Below are 19,459 nucleotides of genomic sequence, written 5' to 3' on the forward strand. Positions count from 1 at the left end.
ATTTCATTGATTATTTGCTCCAACGTTATTATATTTATTTCCTGTGTTCTCTATCTAAAATCCCTTTAAAGTCTGTTGATTAAACCAGTTGAAGAAATATCACATTTTAAATTAAATTTGAGCTTAGAAAACAAATTAATTTGATGATAATTTGTGCCTCCTAGGTATATTTTCATAAATTTCTTAGAGAGATAGGTTTAAATAACTTCATTTGTTTCAAGAGTAATATATTTATTTGATTTTAATATCATCAACCACTGCTGCAGTAGCAATACCCAAATCATGTTTTTTCCCCCAAAAAATCATATTCTTACACAGTGAGATGCAGAAATGATTGGTTTGTCTCAATATAATCAGGTTTAGAAAGTATGCTTAGAAACCGTTCTTAGAATTATTAAAAATTCTATTCCTTTGTACTTTGAGAAGATTATGTTGAGAATCATTTCATCTAAATTCTTTTCTGGATTCTGGATGACATTTGGGGCCTTCATATATAAATCTTTAGAATGCATTAAAATTTAAAGGCAGCAGGCAGAATTTTAGAATTTGAAAGAACTGAGAGATTTTCTAGTCTCAACTTATCAAGCTTTATTTAGGGAGGAGTAACAAGTTTTCCTTACTGAGATGTGGCTGTAACTTGGGAGAGGTGGTTCGGTTCCCCTTAGCAGCATCATGGTAGAGACTAGGCTGGAACCAAGTTTTCTAGTTCCAGACTCTGGTCCCTCCATCTCCAGGGCAGGCCTTGCTGCCACAACCTTCCATCTGATGTCTTGGCGGCACTCCCGTTCTTTCCTCCCTCTGTGAATCCTGTACTAAGCCACCAGGCAGCTCTTCCTTCTGTTCATTCTCATCAAGCCGTTCCCCAGTTCAGAACCTAAAAGGACTGTAAAACTGTAGAATTACAAACTGTCTGTATAATGGAGTCCAAATGGGTTATTAGGGCCCTCCCTAGATTCAGATTCTGGCTGCACAACTTACTCGCTAAGTGACCTGGAACAAATTCTTTGAGCCTCAGTTTTCTAATCCATAGAATGGAGGTAATCAGAAGTATAGCACACGATGATATGAGGGTTGAATGAGGTGATGCGACAGGTCTACAGCTCAGTGCATGATCCTGGCAAAATCATACTCCGGGTGTGCTTTCCCTAGCCCAATCAAGCGATGCTCATTCTCATTCCTGGGTTCTAAATAAATACAAATCAATGCATCTGAAAATGTGACCGATCACAAATAGTAACCTAAATTAGCATAAAAAATTCAGTGAAAAGTTGTGACCCTCAGAATGCCGAGTCTGGATGGAACACACATTCTTCCATTACTTTGCATTGTACGACTGGTTGAGCTCAGGGACTCTTGAACACCCTGCCCCAAAGCTTTATAAGTTGAAATACCTTGTGGGCACTATCCATCTTTGCTGCTTACTTATCGACTCTGCTTTAAAAAGCCCTCACTCTTGGGGCACCTGGGTGGCTCAGTCGGTTAGCCGTCCAACTCTTGATTTCAGCTTGGGTCTTGATCTCAGGATCGTGAGTTCAAGCCCCGCAGTGGGTTCCACGCTGGGTATGGAGCCTACTTAAAAATAAGTAAATAATTAATAACAAAAATAAAAAGCTCTAACTCTGCTGTTAATTCGTATTTCCAAGTGTTTATGGTTAGACCAGCTTATTTCTCAGCATCTGCAAAACCAGTGGATGCTTTAAAAAGTCAGCTTTTTTTAAAAATGGAAATGTAGCCTTCCAATGTCTCTGATTTTATATAAATGACTCAAATGACTTCACCTACTATGCACAATTACCCAAGTAGAAGGTAAAGCTGCAACTTTTAATAACCTGCCCTCACAACCATCCCACCAAATAGACCCCATTCTTAAGTCAGAACCCAGCAGAGGGATCATTCACCCCTATCTGAACACCAGTGCCTTTGCCTTATTCTCTGCTCCAGGGCACTTTGTAGTCTTATGAAAGCAAAAGGAACACTATCGTCTTTAAATTTCCAGCTTTGAGAGGGTCACTGTGTAATCATTACAGGGGAGGCAAAATTTTACCTCTAACCTCTTAGGTTTTTCAACTGGGCCTGAGAATTAGGTTGATATGACAGATTAACAGAGAAAGGCATACAAATTTATTTAAGTTTTATGTGACCCAGGAGCCCTCCTGAGGAAATGAAGACCGAAAGAAGTGGCAGAACCTAAATGCTTTTATACTACGTGGAACAAAGAAAGGCAGTTGCAGAAAAGTTACTAAAATATATGGGGAGGCAAAAGGAAGAGAGGAATTCTTTTGACAAAGTCGGCTTGTATGGAATTCTCTCAGCCTCAACTTCTGAGAGATGATAAAAATGGTACTTAACCTCCTGGTATGGGGAGAATATCTTCCATGTGGGGGTTTCATCTCCTGCTTTTAGGAAGAAAAGGGGGCAGGGTCAGAGCATCCTTCTTGTACCTGATGTTTCTGTAAGTGCTTTTAGCTCAAAATAATCCTTATGCCAAAGTGGCATATTTTGGGGTGGCATATTCTGCTGCCCTTCATCATTAACAGCAAAAACCTTTGTGGTGCCATTTACAGAATGGCCCTTCTTTATCCCCACCCAGCCCTCACTCCCGCGCACTATGTTGGATTGTGATGTAATGGCCTCTCCTCCCCACCACCACTCTGTGTCCCTTGCTCCTTACAGTAACTAAGAGCCCTTTCTTTCTTTTTTTTTTTTTTTAAAGATTTTATTTATTTTTTAGAGAGCGAGCGAGAGAGAAACAGCATGAGGGGAGAGGGTCAGAGGGAGAAGCAGGCTCCCCGCTGAGCCAGGAGCCCGATGTGGGACTCGATCCCAGGACCCTGGGATCATGACCTGAGCCGAAGGCAGATGCTTAACCAACTGAGCCACTCAGGTGCCCCTAAGCTTATTTTTGAATGTTGACAATTACTCCTTCAGACCGGACCAGAATGCACTTTTTCACAATGCCTGTCATAAAGAGGCCCTCTCGTTTCTCCAGAGTATAAAAAAGCTCAGCACACATTTGACCATGTCTATTAAAATTTTAAATGTACACACCTAATGGTCCCACAATTTTAACATCAGGAATTTATCCTACAAATAGATTTACATATTTCATAAAGATGTACATTTAAGGATTATTGCATTGTTTTCAATAGCAAAAGTCTAGAAATTATCTAAATGTCCATAATTAAGGAACTGAGTCAGGGCCCCTGGCTGGCTCAGTCCTACAACTCTTGGTCTCAGGGTTGTGAGTTTGAACCCCACGTTGGGTGTAGAGCTTACTTAAAATACTTTAAAAATCTTTGAAAAAAAGTTACTAAGTCAAATTGCTAAACAAAGTCTAGGTCCTGCACTATGGGTTAAATTATTCCTTCTTTATATGTAAGATACATGGATATAAATACAGATAGATGATAAGGCTTCTGAAAAGATACATAAAATACAGTTATGGGTGATTCTTTCCTGCTCAAGGAACTGGGAAGGTTAGAGTAAATATGAGACCTATTTGTTATTGGTTATAACCTTTTGTCTTTTTTTTTTTTTTTAAAGATTTTATTTATTTATTTGAGACAGAGAGAATGAGAGAGACAGAGAGCACATGAGAGGGGGGAGGGTCAGAGGGAGAAGCAGGCTCCCCGCCGAGCAGGGAGCCCGATGCGGGACTCGATCCTGGGACTCCAGGATCATGACCCGAGCCGAAGGCAGCCGCCCAACCAACTGAGCCACCCAGGCGCCCCTTGTCTTTTTTTTTTTTTAACTGAGTTCAAGGATTATGTTTATAGTTTAAAAAAAATTTTGTTAAAAAAAAATCTCAGCACATAGCCTCCTACCAAATTCTCTTTTCCCTCAGGCCAGTTCTTGCTGTGTCCTGCCTCCTCTGCTCAGTTACATCTGGGGTCATGCACCTGCTGCTCCCTCTGCCTGGAACACTCTGGAGCATTATGTGGCTGACTCGTTGTTTCTCAAGTCTCAGTTCAAAGGTCACTTCCTTGGAGAGGCCTTCCCTGACCACCCATGCTAGCATATCAACCTACTTTTTAATTCCGTTATCACTATTAAAAAAAAAATCATCTTGTTCATCCACCTGTTACTTGTTTATCATCTGTCTCCGCCACCAGACTCTGCTCACTCCCTCTGAGAATAGGAACCCTGGGACTGGTTCACAGCAATGTCCCCAGCATCTAGAACAGTACCGGGCTCCTTGTTGAAGCTCAATAACTATTTATTGAGTGAGGGAATTAATGACTATTACTGTCGGTTAAAATAGTGTTCTAAATAGAGTACTAAACTGGAAGTATCCATGTATAGGTAAGAGTGAAGTTAGAAATGACCAACTTGAGGGCGCCTGGGTGGCTCAGTCGTCAGGCGTCTGCCTTCGGCTTGGGTCATGATCCCGGGGTCCTGGGATCGGGTCCCGCATCGGGGTCCCTGCTCAGTGGGAAGCCTGCTTCTCCCTCTCCCACTCCCGCTGCTTGTGTTCCTGCTCTCACTATCTCTGTCTCTGTCAAATAAATAAATAAAATCTTAAAAAAAAAAAAGAAGTGACCAACTTGAAAAACCCAGGCTCTTTCTGAAAAACCACTTCAATTTTGTTAAATGGTTGGCATACTGGCAGAGAAGATCTTGACCTGGTTTTCCCTGGACCTATAGTGTATGCCAGCTTCCTAGCATTTAAAAACACTGCAGAAGCCCTACTCATTTAGCAGGCCCCAACCCTGGGTGAGGCCCTAGCCCCGGAGTCCTTCCCTAGCAGGTACTTTCGTTAGAAAAATTCTTGGAATCGGCTCTACTTGTGTCCAGATGCCATCATCCACTGGTACCTGTCCCTAGAGGAAGGAGATATTGTGGAATCAGACCAGAGGCTTCAAGGAAAAAAAAAAGGGGCCACGATTGAATTAAACACTTCAAAATTGTTACCAAAAAAATAAAACTGTCCAGAAAGGATTGGATGTGGATCCAGGAGGTTCTATGTGTCTTGGCTCAGGGAACTATAGAAAATATGGAAAGAAATGTAAAAGGCTATTGCCCTGATGGTAGACTGACATTTCAGAGACCCCACTGCCGGATTGGATGGTCCAGATCAGCAAGAGAAGCTTTCCAGCAAAGCAGGCTTTGAGCCCAGACAGGAAGGACGTGGGGGAGCCAAGCAGAGAAAGAGGGATTCCCCCACTCTGCCCCTTACCACATCACAGGGCATATTCATACAGCCCAAGAAAGGATTCTACACACAAGAAAAATCAAAGACGTTTTCAAAATGAATGAAAATTCCCCGCTGTGTTTTATCCATTCTGCAAAGAAGAGGTCTGTCTTTATGAACATTAATGAACCAAAATTAACTAGTTTAGGAGTCTGCTTTGAAAAACACCTGCTGTTCTTACCCTTCTGTCCCTGTAACAATCTTATTTCCCTGACCCACAATCCCAGCCCTCCTCCCCCTCATGCCCAGTGCTATTATTTCTGCCTCAGAGGAAAGATTGGGGCTGGGGTTGACTGAAACGAAGTGTATGGTATTCCTGGAAATGATCTTCTCATTGTAGATGCAACCAAAATAGCATTGGCTCTACGCTTAATAATTGATACACTCAACAGCAATTGCATTTTTCTCTAAGGTACAGGATTTAAAATATGGACTATTTTTCTCCAGTTCTTACTTGGAGATAAAAATCATCCAATTCTGGTTTGTGTGATCCCATACCATTCTGTGGCAAAACCCCAGCCTCGTTTATCCCTGAGGCACATGTTCTCACAGGTGAGCAAAAAGTGTGCTTTTAGTGGAAAGCTGCAAAATACAGCAATCTGGAAGATTTACAGTTTTTAAAGGAGGTTTAGAGCAGATGCAATTAGGTTGGTATAAGCCTGTCCAAGGCCTGGGTCAGAGAACAGAGGCTATGGCTCAGCAAAAAATGCTAAAATGAATGGCCAGCTATAACGCCACGTGGCCAAGTGACATCAGATCCTATCTTCAGATAGGCTCTTCCTATGCCTGCAAGGGAACTTGCCCTCTGCTTAACATTTGCTAGTACTTCCAGTCTTCCAAGGAGGATTTTTCCTTTCCAGAGGAAAGTAATCACAAATAAAAATCTATGTAGCAAAGGAATACTGAGAAGCTTTTTATACCCTTCCACTAGCTTCTATTGTGATGGATGAAACTGCAGGAACAATTAGAGTAAATATAAGTGTAAATCTCCAAAGAAAGAAGAAAATAGGCTTACCAAGTTTCCTTTGACGATGCCAAGGCATTCTCTTCTCTAGATGTAGTGTGTATTTAACTTTGTGTCAAGGGATTAGCAAAACGCTCAATGACTATACCAGTGGTCTATCTCAACAGCGACAGATACTTACAGAAAGGGAGAAAATGCGAGTTTAACTTCCATTGAATCAGCATTAGTCAGGACTTTCAATTTCCAGTTCACCGTGATTTCTCCCTAGTAACCAAGTCAAGAGTGATATTTATATACTATATAGATTAAATATTGCTGAGACATCCCCTTACTTCTAGGACCCTCAAGGAAACCAGTTTGAATGGTGCCACTCAATCAATTCTCCCAAACTGTGAAAATGCAAGGTATGCAAGTAACATTGCGATTTCATTTGATTTAGTCACCATGGGATCCCCTAGAGGAATGTTCACTTTGCCCTCACTTCTAACCTGCTAAATAATCAACTAGGCACATAGGAGAGACTGGCATCTCCAGTTACCCCCCTCAGGGGGCACCCCATTTTATCTCTGCCTTAGCAAGTACCTTGGTAGATGTTTAAGGTATTTTTTAGATGTTAAACTGTAGTGATTTATATGGCAAAAACCAATGCAGGTCAGAGGGACTTTAAGGACAAAATGAGAACTACTTGGAATATCAGGTCCCTGTAGAGAATTTGACTGAGAAAGGATTTTGCAGTCATTGAGCTTCAGTAGGTCAATCTTCTTGGCTTAATAGGCATCCTTAGAACTGAACATTTCAGAGGCTAAGAAAAGAACCTTCCTGAAGATCACTAGGAGGCCTAGAAGGGAAAGAGCAGTGACCACACACTGGAAAAGCTATGGGCTCTAAGCTAAGGAGGCAGTGGCCTCCGGAGACCACCTAGTCAAAGCTAACTGCACCTAAAGCTGTCAAGGGACTGAACTCCATGAAAGAGTATAACCAGACTTATCAGGACCCTCAGGAATGTTCTTTGGATAGCCATATTGAATGGAGAAAAGAGTAGAATTTCCAGGGCAAATAAAGAGGGACCACCCCCTCCCCCCCCAAAAAAAAAAGGAAAAGAAGGGATATTTGGAAAGTTAGGCCTAGCTAACTTGAAGGCCAGACCATGAGTGCTGGAATCAGTAAGCTGGGAATCAGGGAGAATCTGAGAGGGCCAGAGAAGTGCCAGGACAGCCAGGCTTCCCAGGCTGGTCTGAGAGGCAAATGGGAGCTCATTCCCAGGAAGGCCAGGGAAAGAGCTCAGACTCCCATCAGACCAGCAATGCTGGCCTCCTCCCTCCCCCGCTCAGGTTCATTGATAGAAGTGAGGGTTTGAAGAATCCCAGATCTGCAATAATGAAAGTTGGGGAAATCATGGTTATCTCAAGACAAGAAAATTGTGCTGTTAGCTCACCATTTTTATGCTGTTTGTAAAAAATCTGTACTTTCACATTTTCATTTATATATGCATGTGTGTGTTTATTTTGAAAGCTCTTTCTGAAAAAGTTCGGTTTGTGTTTGTTAAACTGAAGGGAAAGGGATTTGGGGCCATATTTGGGTTTCAGGGTAGTAGCCACAGAGATAAATTATTTTAAAAAAACAAAAACATGGGCGCCTGGGTGGCTCAGTCGGTTAAGCGACTGCCTTCGGCTCGGGTCATGATCCCAGGGTCCTGGGATCGAGTCCCGTGTCGGGCTCCCCCTGCTTTGCGGGGAGCCTGCTTCTCCCTCTGCCTCTGCCTGCCACTCACCCTGCTTGTGCTCTCTCTCTCTGTCAAATAAATAAATAAAATCTTAAAAAAACAAAAACAAAAACCATAAATATTCCTCCCTCTTTCTTTGATCCAGGCTTTTTATTTTTTTATTTTTTAAAGATTTTATTTATTTATTTGACAGAGAGAGACACAGCAAGAGAGGGAACACAGCAGGGGGAGTGGGAGAGGGAGAAGCAGACTCCCCGCCGAGTAGGGAGCCCGATGTGGGGCTCGATCCCAGGACCCTGGGATCATGACCTGAGCCGAAGGCAGATGATTAACGGCTGAGCCACCCGGGCACCCACAGGCTTTTTATTAAGCTCAAAAAATGGACACGTGTTCATGAAACTCAAGCCTTTTCAGGTTTAAGGTCCCAGCTCAACCTAGCTCCCTGGGTGTCCAGCTGACTCCCTCTCTCCTTCCCCAACAATGGTTTTACAGAATTCTAATTTTTACAGGCTTACAAACTCAAGGCAAATGTTATAGTTTTATTTTGCAAAATGGCAATCAATACCCTTAGATTAGGAAGGAAGGAAATGGCTGCAGGACCTTAAGTCTAGAATTGAAACAGTAAATGTGACTGAGGAATCTAGCAGTGACAACCCATGGACATTAGTCCAAACAGCCATTTAAGCACCTTTAAATGTAGAGAGAAAGCAGAAGAGAGAATGCATATCAAAGTCTACAAAGAAATTAGGAAGCCATAATGGAAACCAAAGTAGGCCTTTGCAAAAGTATACCACACTTTATCTTAGGTGAGGAAAAAATAAAAGTTGAAAATACAGTTGAGTTGAGCACACCCAGTGCCCAGATCTGTGTTTCTCTCTTTCTCTTTTTTTTTTTAAATTTAAAGATTTTATTTATTTGTCACAGAGAGAGAGAGAGCACAAGCAAGGGGAGCGGCAGGCAGATAGAGAAGCAGACTCCCCGCTGAGCAGGGAGCCCGATGTGGGGCTCCATCCCAGGAACCTGGGATCATGACCCGAGATGAAGGCAGATGCCTAACCGACTGAGCCACCCAGATGTCCCCAGATCTTGGTTTCTAATACCATTCTCTAGTAAAAGGAACCAAGGCTCCTTGGAGGAATGTCTGAGTCTAGGACCAGGCAAGAAATATACACAGTGAACTTGGAGTATCTTGTAGTGTCAGAAAGTTAGCAAGTGCTAATAAAACAAAACCACCGCCATGATGTCAGTATGTCAAACCGACAGAAAAGTCACCTAAAAGGGTTTCCAGTGGTGAAAACTGGAACGATTTGAGCAAAATGGTCAACCTCACCAATGATACCATGTTAATAGTAAGCACCTTTTGATATGATATGAGGTAATGAGAATGGCACTTTACCTCTCTGGTCTTTTTCCCCCAATCTTCCCCAACCTGGCTCTTCTTCTGCCTGGACTTTCTACTCTAACATCCCAGCTTCTTAGCTCTGGCCGCAAGTCCGTGACTTTGATAAACACCTCACTCCTCTGTCCTGGCATCTCCTAGAACTGACAAACCCCTTGCTGGCATCGTATCTCTGAGAGTTCCTGTGGTAGGCAGCCTGTAAGATGACCCCCAGTGGTTTCCTGGATAATCACCTCCCCTTGCGCATGGACTGGACCAAGTCACTCACTTCTAACAAATAAAACACAGCAAAGGTGATACGATGCCATTTTCAAGATTAGGTTACAAAAAGCCTGCAGCTTCCATCTTGGGCATTCTCTCTAGCTCTCTTGTTTGCTCACTCTGAGGGAAGCCAGCTGCCATGTTGTGAGCTGCTTTACAGAGAGGCACATATGGCAAGGAGATGATGTCTGTGGTCAACAAATAAAGAGGACCCAGGCCTGCCCACAACCACATGAGTGAACTTGGAGGCAGATCCTACCCCTGAGCCTTGGGATGACTGCAATCCCAGCCGGCAAACTGACTGCAGCCTTGTGAGAGATCCTGAACCAGAGATACCCAGCAAAGCGGTGCCCAGATTCCTGACGACAGAAACTGAGATAATAAATGCTGTTTTATCTTGCTAAGTTTTAGGGTAATCTGTTACACAGCAATCAATAACCAATAAACCTCCTAAACCCTTGTACCACCTTCGTGGGTAACTCAAACTGGGTGAACCCAATGTCCCACTTGGAAACCAGGTATCATTATGCAGGGAGATGAATGAGAGTTCAAAAGGAATGAATGGTGCTCAAGAGTAGGCAGAACCCTTTCCTTCTCATTAATTCAAGCCAGTTTGGGCGTCCCTTTGTCAGACTGGCTAATCTAGGCTGGCTAGTTGCCAGATAGTTGTATCTGATTCCTTCTAAGGCAGCTGAGTCAAGCTGTCCAAGTTCTCATGCAAATAATTTCCTAATCTTTCCAGCTGTGTGATAGAAGCTGACTGAGCAGTCTTCCTAATTTTAGACCCAAATGGGGAGACAGAGAGACAGTTAACAACCTTCCTCCCTTCCTCACTTCGACATGCGAGAGGATGATGTGGGGTTACTCACTGCAGAATGTAAGGTATCTGTGTCTCCAGTTCGTGTCAAGAGTATAGTCAGAGTGCAGTGGCATGTCCAGGAAGGTTGGGACAGGTGAGTTGTGGCTCTTGCTATGGGGTTTGCTCTGGAATAATGTTGTTCTTTCCACCCACTTTCAGGTGGTCAGCCTCTCTGGAATAAGACATCTAGGCAAACTGCTTAGCAGAACTGGTTCAGGGAAGGGCAAGAAGCCAAGGGGTGGTCTTAGTGGTAGAATAAAGATTGGACTGAGCTGCTCCTCATCTCTCGGGTCCAAGCACAGGCAGGGGAAGGCAGAAGATCCAGGTTCTCTAGAAGCACATAGACCCACACTCATGGTGGGGGTTCATCAGACCTTCAAGGTACCTGCCAGAGTCTCCTAGGAAGTTTGTAAAGCCTGAAAATAAGCTGGGATCTTGCCAAGATTACCACTGCCTAGCGTGTGTTCCAAGCTATACACATTTTCAAAACCACCTCCAAGGCCCAGCTACTTTGAATAGCCTGTCCTATTCCTTGGCAGCTACATCTGCCCTGCTGGGTTCCAGCACCTAACAAACTAAAGCTTGTAAGACTTCCCGAACAAGGGTGTGGTCAGGCATTTGGTTAAGTCATGGGAAATTTTCCCCTCTCTAGAAATGTCCAAACACAGGGCTGGCACCCAGGGGTCTTGTCTGTGTTTTTCCTCCCTGTTCCTGGCTGGGGCTGACTGATAGGAGATAACAGCTGGCCCAGCCTGGGACAGTCACATTCTCTTGCCTGTCGATCTGGAGCGTTCAATGAATCAATAACAACCAAGCCTGAGGGTCTTGGGAGCTGAATCCAGAGTATTGCCCTACAGAAAATGTCCATGAACCAGCTGCTGAGTTCCCTGCAGCTGTGCTAGTTCCTGTTTTTCCCGAGACTTCCTACTTAGCTCCTTTTTGTAAATTCTAGGAGTCACCCAGAGAAGCTTCCTGCTAAGCTCTCAATAACGTTTTCTTGCAACTAAAAGAAACATAACTAACACAAACTTCAACGTGTATTTATTGGCAACATTTATGTATAGCTACTGTGCTAGGTTCTGGGGATTTAAGATGCAAAGGTGAAAATTTTTTTAAGATTTTATTTTTATGTAATCCCTACACCCAACATGGGGCTCGAACTCACAACCCCAAAATCAAGAGTCGCATGCTGTACCAACAGAGCCAGCCAGGTGCCCCCACAGAGATGAATTTTTAGGCAATCTTTATCCTAAAAGGATTCATCGTTCAATCTGTATTCCTTGAACTTGGCCTCAAATTTCTAAATGTGGGCTGACACAGGGTCTCTTCATACCTCCCCACTGCTGGAATCTGGACAAGGTGATGGCCCAGCTTTAGCCAAGGAGAGAAGACCATAGGAGACGAAGGAGCCATAAGAAGAATGAACCTAGGGCGCCTGGGTGGCTCAGTTGGTTAGGCGACTGCCTTCGGCTCAGGTCATAATCCTGGAGTCCTGGGATCGAGTCCCACATTGGGCTCCCTGCTCAGCAGGGAGTCTGCTTCTCCCTCTGACCCTCTTACTTCTCATGCTATCTCTCATTCTCTCTCACTCAAATAAATAAATAAATAAAAAAGAAGAATGAACCTAGCCCCTAAATAACCTCAAGAAGCAATGTTACCTATTGGCCTAGACACTCATCTCAGATGTTATGCAAGAGAGAAATCAGCTTCTTTGTTCTTTAAGTCACTGGATTTGGGGATTCTCTTTGGAACAGTAACTCAGAAACCACCTCTCCCCACAACGAATACAATCACCTCTCCAGAAGCAGGGACACTGTGTTATGGCCTGAGGTGGCCCTCCCAGAGTATCTCTTCAGCCAGGACGTGCTGACACTAATAAAGGTGACCATGGTCCTAGACTTGAAACTCTTCAAGCCATCAAAGACACAGAACAGTTCTTGGGGTTTGTGGGTCATTCCTGTAGTCTAATTCCGCTTTCCCTACAAGTCCCCTTTGGTTGGCCTCCTGAAAAAAAGCTTTATATTCACCTGAAATGGTTGCAGCCATTGTTGTGGAAAGTTTACAACCCTCTTCATCCCTGTAGCTGTCTTCACATACCCTGATCTAGATTTATGCTAGAGATGGATGTCTCCAATCTTTGGGTGGTGCTATCTTGTCTCAGAATCTGGAAGCACTAGGCCCTAAACACTTGTATTTTGTTGGGGAGGGGGGTGCCTGGGTGACTCAGTCAGTGAAGCCTCTGAATCTTGATTTTGGCTCAGGGTCATGAGATCAAGCCCCTCGTCAGGTTCCACGCTAAGCACAGAGTCTGCTTGTCCTTCACCCTCTCCTCTGCTCCCTCTTTCTCTTCCTCTCAAATAAATAAATAAAATCTTTAAAAAACAAAACAACTTGTATTTGGGCATTGGTGAAAGACAGAAATAAAATGTAAAATAAATTTTTTAAAGATTAAAAAAAAAAAAAGGCACCTGTGGTAAGGCCACCTTCCCGGCCTGAAGGCCAACTTGGGGAGAACCAATGCTGTATGACATCATACTGAGTTACCAAAGCCTGAAGCACCTGTGGGTCTCTTGAAGGTGAAGCATCATGGCTTCATCTAGTCCTGTTACTAATGCATTTCAATTTCAACCTCTCTTTTGCCACAGAGAAAGAACTGCCCTGTCACGGCTCTCCCAGGGAACCAGGGTACTCAGGGACTCCAGTACCACCTAGGGTCCATAGCACCTCATCTAGACCTAGAAATCATTGCCCAGAACCAACACGAACACCAATCTGCTATCCAGGAGCTCTGTCACCCAGACACAGTCTCAGAGGAAAGCAGGTACAAGGGTGGCTATCTGCCTCTGAAGCTGGTTGTTTGCCCTCTCCTTGGATTTTTCTTTTTCTTTTTTTTTTTTTTTTAAGATTTTATTTATTTATTTGAGAGAGAGAGAATGAGACAGAGAGCATGAGAGGGAGGAGGGTCAGAGGGAGAAGCAGACTCCCCACCGAGCAGGGAGCCCGATGCGGGACTCGATCCTGGGACTCCAGGATCATGACCTGAGCCGAAGGCAGTCGCTTAACCAACTGAGCCACCCAGGCGCCCCTCCTTGGATTTTTCAAATACTCCCTAAGACACTGTTCTTTTGAAGGTGAACCAACAGGCACATGGTTATGCTAATTGTGGGGCCTCGCTAAAACTGCACTGATTAAATAAATGATTGCAGGTGCCTGGATTAAAAAAAAAAAATCTTGGGGCTCCTGGCTGGCTCAGTTGGTAGAGCATGTGACTCTTGATCTCCTGGTCGAGAGTTCAAGCTCCACATTCAGTATAGACCTTATTCAGGTGTTTAGACTAAGCTATCTATCTTTTTTTTTTTAAGATATTTATTTATTTATTTGACAGAGAGAGACACAGCCAAAGAGGGAACACAAGCAGGGGGAGTGGGGGAGGGAGAAGCAGGCTTCCTGTGGAGCAGGGAGCCAGATGCGGGGCTCGATCCCAGGACCCTGTGATCATGACCTGAGCCGAAGGCAGACGCTTAACGACTGAGCCACCCAGGTGCTTACTTTAAAAAAAAAAATCTTGGGTGAGGCCACGATTCGTGGCTCTGCCTGTGTCCTGCACTTCCCTAGGCCTCCAGAGTCCTGCCAAGATGATTAATGCTTTCTTGGAACTTCTCTTGGCCCTGCCAACACTCAACTGTGCTCTGCCGTGTGAACCCAGACAAATGACAGGCACCCTGAGGGCAGCTGACTCACCCTCATCTCTGGACCCCTTGGAAGATGGTCTGTGTTTCTGAACAACCCCTAGGTCTGGACCATGATTTATTTTGTTATTCTTCCATTCAACATTTACTGAGAAATTCGTATGTGATAGGCATTGTTCTATTATCTGAGAGTATAGCAGTGAACAAAACTGAAGTCTCTGTGCTTTGGGAGCTTACATTTTAATGGGGAAATGGAAATGATACATAAAAAGTAAATATAGGGGTGCCTGGCTGGCTCAGTCGGTAGAGCATGCCACTCTTGATCTCAGGGTTGTGAGTTCAAGCCCCACATTGGGCAAGGAGCCTACTTAAAAAAAAAAAAGTAAATATAAACATTCTATACCTGACCAGTACTCCTCAAAACTGTGAAATAAAGTTTAATGATATATTTATATATTTTTTAAGTAGGTATATAATAAGGATGCCTAGTAAGCATCTGCCTTCTGCTCAGGTTATGATCCCAGGGTCCGGCAGGGAGTCCGCTTCTCCCTCTCCCTCTGCCCTCCCCCCCCATTCGTGCTCTCTGTCTCTCTGAGGTAAATAAATAAATAAGTAAATAAACGAGCAAACTTTAAGAAAAGTTAAAAAATGGGACACCTGGGTGGCTCAGTCTGTTGGACGTCTGCCTTCGCCTCAGGTCATGATCTCAGTGTCCTGGGATTGAGCCCAGTGTCACGGTCCCTGCTCAACGGGGTCCTGCTTCTCCCTCTGCCTGCCGCTCCTCCTGCTTGTGCTCTCTCTGACAAAATAAATAAATACTTTCAAAAGTTAAAAAAAAAAGTAGGTAAAATATATGTTGGGTGCCGAAGAATGCTATGAAGAGAAAGTAGGGTTGGAGTGCTCTTTTAGATAGGGTGGTCAAGGAAGCCCTCTGCATTCAACAGAGACCTCAGTGAAGGAAAGGGGTTAGGTGTGAGGATTTTGGAGACGAAGAAAAGAGGAGTGCAAAGGCCCTGAGGCAGCAACATGCTGAGTGTGTTGGAGGAACACTGAGGAGGCCTGAGTGTCTTTGTCACCTGTCAGACATTCCATTTCCTCCCTCCCTTCTTCTCTCTCTCCCTCCCTTTCTTCCTTCTCTTTTTTACTGAAAAAGTATGTTGAATGTTCAGTTTAGAAGAACAGCTGGAGGGTCGCCTGAGTGGCTCAGTCGTTAAGCATCTGCCTTCGGCTCAGGTCATGATCCCAGGGTCCTGGGATCGAGCCCCGCGTCGGGCTCCCGGCTCTGTGAGAAGCCTGCTTCTTCCTCTCCCACTCCCTCTGCTTGTGTTCCTGCTCTCGCTATCTCTGTCTCTGTCAAATAAATAAATAAAATCTTTAAAAAAAAAAAAAAAGAAGAACAGCTGGATGTGGTCCTGAGAATATGCTTATATGCAGCTATGAGCCCCCCCCGTAAGGCGTAAGTCCTCTTGACCTCCATGGTGTTACAAATAGACAAAGATAATACACGCTTGAAGAGCCCAGGGAAGCCATGTTGACTCAAGCTTCAGTATTCTTACATATTTCAAACCTTTTTTTTTTTTTTTAAGCGACAGAGAGCAGGAGGAGCAGGGGGAGGAGCAGAGGGAGAGAGAGAAAATCTTAAGCAGGCCCCACACCCAGCACAGAGCCCAACACAGGGCTTGATCTCACAACCCTGAGATCATAACCTGAGCTAAAGTCAAAAGAGTCAGACGCTTTTTTTTTTAAGATTTTTTATTTTTTTATTTGACAGAGACACAGAGAGAGAGGGAACACAAGCAGGGGGAGTGGGGGAGGGGGAAGCAGGCTTCCTGCGGAGCAGGGAGCCAGATGCGGGGCTCGATCCCAGGACCCTGGGATCATGACCTGAGCCGAAGGCAGACGCTTAACGACTGAGCCACCCAGGGGCCCCAAAAGAGTCAGACACTTAACCAACTGAGCCAGCCAGGGCCCTCCCCAATTTTTCTTTTCCATAAAAAAATATATATCTATATATTATTTCTTAATAAATAAACATGTCAGAATTCTGTAGAGTCCCAAGACTTCCTCTTCTTTGCTTGTTAGGGCACATTCTCAGCTGGAGTTCATTATGCCCTGGTCTCATCACTACATGTTAAAGATTCATTCTTCCTTGGCCTCATGATTTTCCAGGCAGCACATATCTTTGTACTAAGCCAAGGAAATTACCTATTTCTCTTGTAAAAGGAGCTTAGCTTTATGAGATAGACCTGGTCATTTGAATCTTGCTTTACCAGTGACTAACTGTGTGATCTTAGGAAAATCACCTACCCTCTCTGAGCATCAGTTTTTTTTATCATCTGTCATTTTCAGGTTTCTGGTTTTTTCTTTTTAAGTAGTGGAGCCATCTAAAAAATTAATTACTAGGCAAAATCTTAATGTAAGAATAGGTAAAAGAGGCCCTGCTCAGGTTGAGGGGGGCTTGAGGAGCATAGAGTTCTATCCATTAGGCATCCCGTCTACACCCCTTACATCCTAGTCCAGGCAGCCCCCTGATTATCTCCATAAACTAGGAGCTTCAGAGAGGGCTGTTTGAAAATCAGAGCTCTATCCACAGGAATTGGTACAACTGTACCAGCCCCGAGCCTCGATCCCTCCTGCTCCAGGTCCTTGTCTGTCCTTAGGTGCCAAGAGCCATATGATGACCTCATATACCCTTTGGGCAACTGAGAGCCAAGAGGGAAAGCTCTTCTGCACCTGATCTTACCCTGTGCTCCAGTTTTTATTTCCAAACTGAGGACTTGCCAGTTTCCCAAGTAATTAACATCAAGAGTAACCTCACTTATCAGGTGATTCTGCCTCCAACGCTTTCTGTTTCCTTTGCAAGATCTTAACTCTTGGCATCTGGGTAGTAGTGATGTGAGACTGCCAGTGTGAGGGATCAGCCATGTATCTGAGAAGCACTAGAGGAACTTCGTACATCTGAACCTCCCTTTCAGACTTCTGGGGGTTGTCAAGGCTAGGTACAGAAGAGAGATGGGGACGGACCATGATTATACGGACCAAGACGTAAAGATCTAAAAGATCCAAGAGCACTCCAAAAAAATGCATCAATCCAGGGGCGCCTGGGTGGCTCAGTCATTGGGCGTCTGCCTTCGGCTCAGGTCATGACCCCAGGTCCTGGGATCGAGCCCCACATCGGACTCCCTGCTCAGCGGGGAGTCTACTTCTCCCTCTCCCACTCCCCCTGCTTGTGTTCCCTCTCTTGCTGTGTCTCTCTCTGTCAAATAAACAAAATCTTAAAAAAAAAAAAAAAATGCATCAATCCAAAAGAGTCGGGCAGAGAGGCAAAAACCTCATGATGAGATTACAACCAGCAATTCCTGTCCAATTGCTCCATCCAATATGGTAGTCACTAGCCGTGTGGAACACTTAAATATAGCCAGCTCAAACTGAGATGCACTGTAAGTATAAAATATACACTGGATTTCAAAGACTTGGAACAAAAAAAGACTGTAAAATATCTTTTTAAAAATCTTTTTTTTTTTAAAGTAAACTCTTTGCCCGATGTGGGGCTCAAATTCATATGCCCAAGATCAAGAGTCACATGCTCTAATGACTGAGCCAGCCAGGTGCCCCAAGTATAAAGCATTTTATTAATAATTTTTATATTGATTACGTTTGATCAAATGCAATTTATAATGATTCTGTTTTTATTGGTTACATTGACTATGTTGAAAGTGATAATATTTTGTATATTTTGGGTTAAGTAAACTATATTATAAAAATTAACTTTACCAATCTCTTTTTACTTTATTTAATGTGGCTACTAGAAAATTTTAAATTGCATATGTGGGAGCGCCTGGGTGGCTCAGTCGTTAGGCATCTGCCTTCGGCTCAGGTCATGATCTCAGGGTCCTGGGATCGATCCCTGCATCAGGCTCCCTGCTCCACAGGGAGCCTGCTTCTCCCTCTCCCACTCCCCCTGCTTGTGTTCCCTCTCTCGCTGTGTCTCTGTCAAATAAATAAATAAAATCTTTAAAAATAAATAAATAAATAAATTGCATATGTGGCTCACATTATTGGATTGTGGTAGTCTAGACTCTAGGCCCTAGATGGGGCGCCTGGTGACTTAGTCATTAAGTGTCTGCCTTCGGCTCAGGTCATGATCCCGGGGTCCTGGGATTGAGCCCCGCATCAGGCTCCCCGCCCAGCGGGAAGCCTGCTTCTCCCTCTCCCACTCCCCCTGCTTGTGTTCCCTCTCTCGCTGTGTCTCTCTCTGTCAAATAAATAAATAAAATCTTAAAAAAAAAAAAAATAGACTCTAGGCCCTAGAGAGACCTCCTCAGGTGAGGAAACAAAGAAGCAGGGAACTTTCCATATGGAACCTGAAGTCTTGTCCTCAATGAAGAGGCAACAGTTAAGAGTAACACCCTCTCAGCCTCCCTCCTCTCAGAAGTAGCTCAGATAGAGTCACTCTACTAGTTTGCTTGGTGGAAGGCCCTAACAAGTTTGGGAAGATTCCGAAGGTGGGGAGCAGATTCCCATGAGAAAGTACCCTTTACTCACCATGGGCTGGAACTGGCCCCATCATTGACTCCTCCAATATACACCAGTGCCCACTCTATGTTAGTTGATAGATGATTAGGTTCAGTTGCATGTAAGACAAAAAACCCAAATAACAGTAGTATAAATAAGACAGAACTTTCTTTCTTTCTTAAGGAAAAAAAAAATTTTTTTTTAAGTTTATTTAAGTAATCTCTACACACAACCTGGGGATTGAACTCAAGACCCCAAGATCAAGAGTCCCATGCTCTCCTAACTGAGCCAACCAGGCACTGCAAAAACAAAAGTTTTTTGGGGAGACATAAACTTCTGGCTTGTTTTGCTACTTTTGGGGGGACTTAGTCTGTTATAGGTAACTGAACCTAATGAGAAGTGTTACATGGATTTCTAACAGCTCTCCTGGACCACAAGGCCATGAGCTAATGAAGATAGAGCAGCAAGATAAGAAGGAACCCAGGTCTTGAATGACAATGGAGTTATCTCTGGTTTATTGTCACGGGGTTCAAGAAGGCTCTTAGAATTCCAAGTTCCAGGCAGAAGAAAGGTGAAAAGGCGAGGGAATAAGATCTTTTCTTTCTTTTTAGGGAGATTCCTCAAAAGTACCATACAATACTTCTACCTGCATTTCATTAGTCAGACTGTCACATGGTACACCAACTTCAAAAGAGAATGGGAGGGGAGCCTGGGTGAGTCAGTCAGTTAAGCATCTGACTCTTGATCTCCATTCAGGTCTTGATCTCGGGGTCGTGGATTTGCCCCGCATTGGGCTCCACGCTGGGTGTGGAGCTTACTTAAAAAAGAGAGAGAATGGGAAATGCCCTTTGAGAAAGG

This window comes from Mirounga leonina, unplaced genomic scaffold, assembly GCF_011800145.1.
Source record: "Mirounga leonina isolate KUSES-001 unplaced genomic scaffold, KU_Mleo_1.0 Mir_125, whole genome shotgun sequence".
Lineage (NCBI taxonomy): Eukaryota > Metazoa > Chordata > Mammalia > Carnivora > Phocidae > Mirounga > Mirounga leonina.